We start from the raw sequence: 8803 nt of genomic DNA, 5'->3' as shown, positions 1-8803 counted from the left end.
AAACACAAAAGAGAGAGGACACAATGCCCATTCTCAGGAACCCACCCTCCAGTATAAGAGGATCATGCAGCTAAAAAGGCAACCAGGAAAACTAAGTAACTGTCAAATTCAATGAACATGTGTAATCATTCTGTTCTTATTAAAACTCTTGGCTAGAATGGATGAATGGTGGGCCTTGAAAGAATCAGTAGGATTTTGATGGCTGTAAAGGAGGAGAAGAGGCATCAGAAAGAGAATGAAGAAAGAAAGAACATGGAAAAAGAACTGCAATCATGAATAAAAATAAGAAGGCAAGCTGGAAGGTGGTGTATGCCTGTAATCCCAGTGACTTAGGAGGCTAAGCAGGAGGATTTCAAGTTCAAGGCCAGCCTCACTCAGCAACTAAGTGAGGCCCCAAGCAACCTTATGAGACCCTGTCTCAAAATAAAAAATAAAAGGACTGGGACTGGGGATGTAGCTCAGTGGTAGAGCACCCCTGAGTTCAATTCCAGTACCCCCCCGCCAAAAAAAAGCAGCAGCCAGGGCATGGTGGCATACACCTATAATCCCAACAACCTGGGAGGATCACAAGTTTGAGGCCAGCCTCAGCAATTTAGCAAGGCCTTAAGTAAAATAAAAAAGTCCTATCAGGGCTGGGGTTGTGGCTCAAGCGGTAGAGAGCTTGCCTGGCATGCGGGTGGCCTGGGTTCGATCCTCAGCACCACATACAAAAAACAAAGATGTTGTGTCCGCCGAAAACTGAAAAATAAATATTAAAAAAGAAATTCTCTCTCTTTAAAAAAAAAAAAAGTCCTATCACAAAATTAAAAAAATTAAAGGGCTAGGGATTAGCACAGCAGTAAAGTGACCCTGGATTCAATTGCCAATACCCAAAACAAAAACAAAAAAGAACAAAAAAATCTTACTAGAACACAGATTATTAAAAAAAAAAAAAAGAAAGAAATAGGGTTGGGGATGTGGCTCAGTGGTAAAGTGCTTGCCTAGGAAGCATAAGCCCCTGGTTTTGAGCCCCAGCACCACACACACAAAATGATGATGATGATGATGATGATGATGATGATGATGATAATCTGAGTTAAATCTATGAACTGGACTTTCCCACTCAATTCCTAATATCAGTTTAATTATTTACTCATTTACACAAACATCAAATTGAACACTTACACGTTATGGGTGGAAATATATATTGGTAAATATTTTTGGCAATATGAATGCATTTTCAAGATCCTTAAAAATGTCATACTCTGAACCTCCAGTCTGCTTCTATACTGTGCTACACTTAAGAAATAATCAAGAGGCTGGGTCTGTGGCTCAGTGGTAAAGCACTTGCTTAGGATGTGTGAGGGACTGGGGTCAATCCCCAACACCACATAAAAATAAATAAAATAAAGGTATTGTGTTCATTTATAACTGAAATATTTTTTTAAAAAAGAAATAATGAAAACACAAAACAAAGAGCTATGAACAGAAATTCATGGGAACAAAAAAAATTTTTTGAGAGAGAGAGATTTATTTTTAATAATTATTTTTTAGTTTTCGGTGGACACAACATCTTTATTTTATTTTCATGTGGTGCTGAGGATCGAACCCAGCGCCCCACGCATGCCAGGCGAGCACGCTACACTTAAGCCACATCTCCAGCCCCACAAAAAAAGCTTTAAACATTTATTTTTAGTTGTAGATGGACACAATACCTTCACTTTATTTTGATGTGGTACTGAGGATCGAATCCAGTGCCTCACACATGCTAGGCAAGTGCTCTATCACTGAGCTACAACTCCAGGCCTGGAACAAAACTTTTAAGCCTACAAAACTGGGTACTGAATAAATAACTAATTTGAGGGACTAAATTTTGGTATCGCTATACATTGGACTCCAATGCAACAAATAAAACAAATGTATGAAACATTTTTATAAGCATGAGAAATACAGGCTTACAATATAAGGTTCAGAAAAAAGCAGGATACAAAGTTTTATACACAATGTGACAAAACTTACAAAAATGAGTAGAAAAAGACTAAGAGACCAAAAATAGTATTTAGTGAACACAAATATTCAAATGTATTTCTGTATTTAAAAGATGTAAAAATCAACTAAAGAAACACGTGACAATACACTGGGAAGGAGAGGGCTTTTGCTTTGTTGTGTTTTCACGTTTTATCAAACATGGTTTGACTTCTGGACACTGGGAATATGTTTTAGTCTTTATACTTCTCTGTATTTCTTTCTTTTTTTTTTAATATTTATTTTTTTGTTTTCGGTGGACACAACATCTTTATTTATTTATTTTTTTTTTTTTTAAAGAAAGAGTGAGAGAGATAGAGAGAGAATTTTTAATATTTATTTTTTTTTTTTTAGTTTTCGGCGGACACAACATCTTTATTTGTATGTGGTGCTGAGGATCGAACCCGGGCCGCACGCATGCCAGGCGAACGCTCTACCGCTTGAGCCACATCCCCAGCCCACAACATCTTTATTTTATTTTTATGTGGTGCTGAGGATCAAACCCAGCGCCTCATGCATGCCAGGCGAGCACGCTACCGCTTGAGCCACGTCCCCAGCCCAATACTTCTCTGTATTTCTATTTCTAATATACAGCAAAGAAATACAGGGGCTGGGGTTGCGGCTCAGTGACAGAGAGCTCACCACCTTGCATGTGCGAGATCCTGAGTTCGATCCTCAGCACCACATAAAAAATAAATAAGTGAAATAAAGATATTGTGTCCAACTACAACTAAAAAATAAATATTAAAAAAAGAAAAAGAAATACATGAGGGGGGCTGGGGCTTTGGCTCAGGGGTAGGGCGCTTGCCTCAAAAGTGAGGCATTGGGTTCAATCCCCAGCACCATATTAAAATAAATAAATAAATAAATGGTAGAGGTATGTGCCCATCTACAACTAAAAATAATTTTTTTTTAAAGAGAAAGTGAGAGAGAGAATTTTTTAATATTTATTTTTTAGTTTTCGGCAGACACAACATTGTTTGTATGTGGTGCTGAGGATCGAACCCGGGCCGCACGCATGCCAGGCAAGCGCGCTACCGCTTGAGCCACATCCCAGCCCCTAAAAATAAATTTTTAAAAAACTAAATAAATGACTTTTTCCCCCCAGTGCTGGGCAATCACAGGACCTCAAGCAAGTTAGGCAAACATTCTACCAGAGAGCTACATCCACAACCCAGAAACATATGAGGCTTTTAAGCACACAATGAACAACTGCATTCATGATGAAATAAATGCAAATAAAAACCTTTTAAAGCAATAAAAACCATTTAAAGTCCAGCATGCATGAAACCCTGAATCTAATCCTTAGTACCACACACGCACACAAAATCTAGCCACTGTAATTACGGGCATGTGCCACCACGCCTGGATTCAAAAATCCAACTTTTTAAAAAATAAAGTCTAGCTAGGTACAGTGGTACACACCTGAAATCCCAGCTACTCAGGAGGCTGAGGCAAGAGAATCACAAATTCAAGGCCAACCTGGGCAACTTAGTAAGATTCTGTCTCAAAATAAAAACAAAAAGAGAGAGGCTGGGGTTGTGGCTCAGCAGTAGAGCGTTCGGCTAGCACGTGCGAGGCCCTGGGTTCAATTCACAGCACGATATATAAATAAATAAAATAAAGGTATTGTGTTCAACTACAACTAAAAAATAAATATAAAAAAAAAAGGGGGCTTGGATTGTAGCTCAGTGGTAGAGTGCTTGCCTAGCACATATGTATGAGGCCCTGTGTTCAATCCTCAGCACCACATAAAGACAAATAAATAAAATAAAGGTATTGTATCCATCTACAACTACAAAAAATATTTAAACAACAACAAAAAGAGCTGGGAATGTAGCTCAATGGTACAGCAACCTTGGATTCAATCTCTAGTAGAGACAGGAAGGAAAAAAGAGTCACTTAGGAGGTTGAAATGCTGAAGATGCAGCCAGTTACAGTGGCCCACACCTACACCCAATTGGGAGGTTGAGGTGAGAAGTGAAAGTTCCAGGGCAACCTCAACAACTTAATGTGACCCCTTCTCAGGGAGGAAAAAATAGGACCATAGATGTAACTCAGTGGTAAAGCACCCCATGGTTCAATATCAGTACAAAAAATAAAACAAAAATCAGAAATGCTAATGATGCTTGATAATCTCTGAAGGTCTGAAATAACAAGTGGATTCTTTTCTGTAATTTTGTTGTTTGCAACAATATCTGAACTTCTTACAGTTGTAAGAAACTAAAAAAGAAAAAGAAAAAAGCAGTTCCCCAACCTTGATAGGAGGAGATCAAATGAGGAATATATAACTAATAATGTTACTGAGGCTTGACTCTGGGTCCCAACAAATCAGTTCCAGCTACTTGATCATAAACACAAACAAACAAACAAAAAACTATGAAAAGCAAGAAAGGAACTTCAATCAATGTGGCCATATTGGGAAGGCAAAGTGAGATCAAGTGTCTCAAACCTATCTTTGGGATACTAACAAGAGGTTTAGGTTTAAATAGAGGAAGAATTCTGGGCAGGGGGAAAGAGGTCTGCACAACAGTTTTGGTCAAACTGTGGCCTGGTTGATCCTTCTGTCCTATTCTGCAAGGTGCTCAGGAGAAGTCCTTATCATTTGAGGGGCAATCTCCACTTGCTACTCAGGGTGTTTAACTATCAGACCTGTACTGGGAAGGGGGCAATTCAGTTCCCATGAATTCCAGGACCTGTTCCTGCTTAAGGGGGCAGTCTCATCGTGGGGTGATCTTTGTGCATAGCTCTGCTCTTCCAGGAAGGTGTAGGGCAATGACTGAAGAATTCTGGGCTCTATTCCGGGGTCCTGGAGCAACTTTATACAAGCTGGAAGTTGAATGTCCCTGTAAATCTTGAAAATGCCTTAATGATTCTTGGTGTTCTCAGTCTTGAAGGCAGATGAAATAGGTTAGGTAAATTTAGGGCTAATAAACCTGTATTACCTATAGAGCTGAGCAGAAATCTGAAAACAGATAAAATGAAAGCAGAAATTTATTCATTCACTGGGAATCTGTAGGCCCAAATGAAGATTTAGATCTCTTAGCAAAAACAACTTCCAATTCTCTGTTAGAATAATATTTACCCAAAGAGTTACTTAAGAGATTTCCAGTAGATGGAAAGCTAAGAAGATAGTATCAAGTCCTATCTGACCCAGCATCTCAGAGGGGAGCATCATCTAGATTGAACACAACTGCTGAGCTAGAGTTGTGGCTCAGTGGAAGAGAGCTTTCCTAGTAGGTATGAAGCATTGGGTTCGATTCTCAGCACTGCATATAAATAAATGAATTTTAAAAAAAGGTCCATTGACATCTAAAAAAAATATTAAAAATAATAACAACACACAACTGCTGAGCTAGCTGCAGCAGTTGCTATACTAGACAAGTTCAGGACTACTTAAATAAGGTAGCAATAAATAAGTATATGTCTACAAGCAACTGTCGGCCTAGAGAGTGCCATTTTCCATGAAGAATCTGTTGTGTAAAGGAAAAACCTGGGGGCAGGAGTTGTGGCTCAGTGGTAGAGCACTTGCCTGGTATGTGAGAGATACTGGGTTCAAGTCTCAGCATCACATATAAATAAATAAATAAAATAAAGGTCCACTGACAAAAAAAAAAAAAGTGGGCTGGGGTTATAGCTCAGTGGTAGACCACCTGCCTAGCACATGTGAGGCACTGGGTTCAATCCTCAGCACCACATAAAAATAAAGTAAAGGTATTGTGTCCATCTACAACTAGAAAAATATTTTAAAAAGAAACCTGAACTAGAATTGCTCCCTCAACAATCAACAGATTAATAGCCCATTTCTATTTAAATAAATAAATAATAAAAACTATCCCCAAATAATTTGACTTAAGCACAGTACTGGTGTAGCTTGAGCAAGGCCATGGGTCCCATCCCCATCATCACAAACTTTATAATAAGATGAAGAAAAAGAAAGCAAGTTACCAAGGAGTCTGTATAGTGGAGCCACTTTCTTTAAACACATAGACACATGTGTGCACCATGCACAGACTCAGGTAAAATCTTCCCACTTTGCTGTTTCCCTGAGGGTAAAACTTCTTTAACTCATCATCTATAGTTGTTCTCTACTTCCTCACCTCATATTCTCCAATAGAGTAACTCAGGCTTCCATCTCTATTACTTCTCTAAACCTTCTCAAATGTCACCAATGATGCTAAACTTTAAAACATGGCACCACTCACAATCAGAAAAAGAAAGAAATGTTATGTTACAAATGTAATGAAATATACAGGACTTGCATGCTGAAAAACCACAAAATGGTAATAGAAAAAGTTAAAGATCTAGGGGCTGGAGTTGTGGCTCAGCGGTAGAGCGCTCGTCTAGCATGTGTGAGGCCCTGGATTTGATCCTCAGCACCACGTAAAAGTAAACAAATAAAAGTATTTAAAAAAAAAAAAAGTAAAAAAAAAAAAATTAAAGATCTAACTAAATGAAAAAACATGGGTGTTCATGGATTAAAAGATTCAACATAGTAAAAAATGTCAATTATACCCAAATTGATATGCATCTTTAGTGCCATTCCTATCTAGACAGCCAAGCTAGCTTTCCCTCTTATAGGGTTGGCAGACATGCCAGAATAATGGGAATTAAGAAGTGGGCCAGACTTCAAAGTTATGGAATTAAGATAACACACATGCAGACCTGAGGCTGGGAAGCCAGCTCAGCCTCAAAGACTATGTGGGGCTGGGGATGGGGCTCAACAGCAGCACACTTGCCTGGCATGTGTGAGACACTGGATTCGATTCTCAGCACTGCATATAAATAAATAAGATAAAGGTCTATCAACAACTAAAAAAATATTTAAAAGACTATGAGGTCAAAAAAAAAGGCTATGAGGTCAACAGAGCTATCAAGAAGCCAGAGATATGAAAAAGAAAATAATTTAAAAGCAAACTCTGGTGCACAGGGGAACTTTTTGAGATGATGAAATCACTCTATATATCTCAATTTGTAGTGACCACCTAACTACATACACCTGTCAAAACTCAAACTGTATACCTACTATATATAAACAATAGTTAAATAAAACTGACTTTATAAAAAAAATAAATAAGGATGTGTCAAAGGTCACAGTAGCCACCAGAAAGGTTATACTATGGGTCAATTTAAGCATCAAAATTAAACAGATTACACATCAAAATAAAATAGGATACTATGAGTACATACAGATACAAATTAATACATTGTAACCTTAAGAATAGTATATTTAGAACCCTCCACAGCAGGCCTATAATCCCAGAGGCTCTGTAATCCAGCAGCTCAGAAGGCTGAAGCAGGAGGTTCTTGAGTTCAAAACCAGCCTCAGCAAACAAAAGGAAGGCGCTGAGTGAATCAATTCAGTGAGACCCTGTCTCTAATAAAATACAAAACAGGGCGGGGATGTGGGTCAGTGGTTGAGTGCCCTGAGTTCAATCCCTAGAACCAAAAAAATAACCCAAAGAATAGGATATTTAGGGCTGGGATTGTGGCTCAGTGGTAGAGCACTCGCCTAGCTCCTGAGAGGCCCTGGGTTCCATCCTCAGCACCACATCAAAGTAAATAAATAAAATAAAGATATTGTGTCCATCTACAACAAAAAAATAAATATTTTTAAAAAGAATACAATATTTACACAGTTTCAAAATATCTCCTCATAAAATACTTCCTAATTACAAAAGGAAAATGGGTAACTTTCCAGTGGAGAAGCCTGCCCCAACCCACCCTTATCAAATGAAACTGGACAAACTGAAATCATGTGCCTCTGGATGGGCAGGATAGGAACTCAACATCACTTCTGTGATATTCTTGCCAAAGACATATAAGGTAAATCTCATCACAAAGAGACATCAAATAAACCCAGCTGAGTAACGTTCCACAAAATAACTGGCCTGTCATCTTGTTCAAAGTCAAGATCTTGCCAGGTGCAGTGGTGCATGCCTGCAATCCCAGCAATTCAGGAGGCTGAGGCAGTAGGATTGCAAGTTCAAGGCCAGCCTCAGCAACTCAGCAAGACCCTAAGAAACTCAGCAAAATAAATAATAATAATAAAATAATAATAAAAGGATTGGGGATGTAGATCAGTGGCTAAGTACCCCTGGGTTCGATACTGGGTAACAACAACAACAACAAAAAAAAAGAGTCAAGACCATGAAAAGACTGAGGATCTGAGCTAGAGTTAAGATTAAAGAGAACATGACCACTATATACAATGCACAATTCTGAATTGGATCCTTTAGCTATAAAGGAAACTACTGGAACAACTAGGGAATCCTGAATGGGATTTGAAGATGAGAAGATAGTAATTTAGGGGCTGGGGATGTGGCTCAAGCGGTAGCGCGCTTGCCTGGCATGCGTGCGGCCTGGGTTCGATCCTCAGCACCACATACAAAACAAAGATGTTGTGTCCGCCAATAACTAAAAAATAAATATTAAAATTCTCTCTCTCTCTCTTTAAAAAAAAAAAAGATAGTAATTTATCATCAGTTCCCTGATTTTGATTGCTCTGCAGCCGTTATATGGTAAAATGTCCTTCTTTGTTAAAAATGTACAGTATTCAGAGGTAACTGACAACACAAATGCAATTTACTTTCAGTGACTCTGAAAAGGCCTGTTATTTGCAGGGTAATTACAACTTTTCTACAAGTCTCAGTGTTTAAAAAAAATACATTTTCGGGCTGGGGATGTGGCTCAAGCGGTAGCGCGCTCGCCTGGCATGCGTGCGGCCCGGGTTCGATCCTCAGCACCACATACCAACAAAGATGTTGTGTCTGCCGAAAACTAATAAATAAATATTAAA

This window comes from Marmota marmota, unplaced genomic scaffold (genome assembly GCF_001458135.2).
Source record: "Marmota marmota marmota unplaced genomic scaffold, marMar, whole genome shotgun sequence".
Lineage (NCBI taxonomy): Eukaryota > Metazoa > Chordata > Mammalia > Rodentia > Sciuridae > Marmota > Marmota marmota.
The sequence above is the reverse complement of the archived record's forward strand: the minus strand, read 5'-3'. Positions refer to the sequence as shown.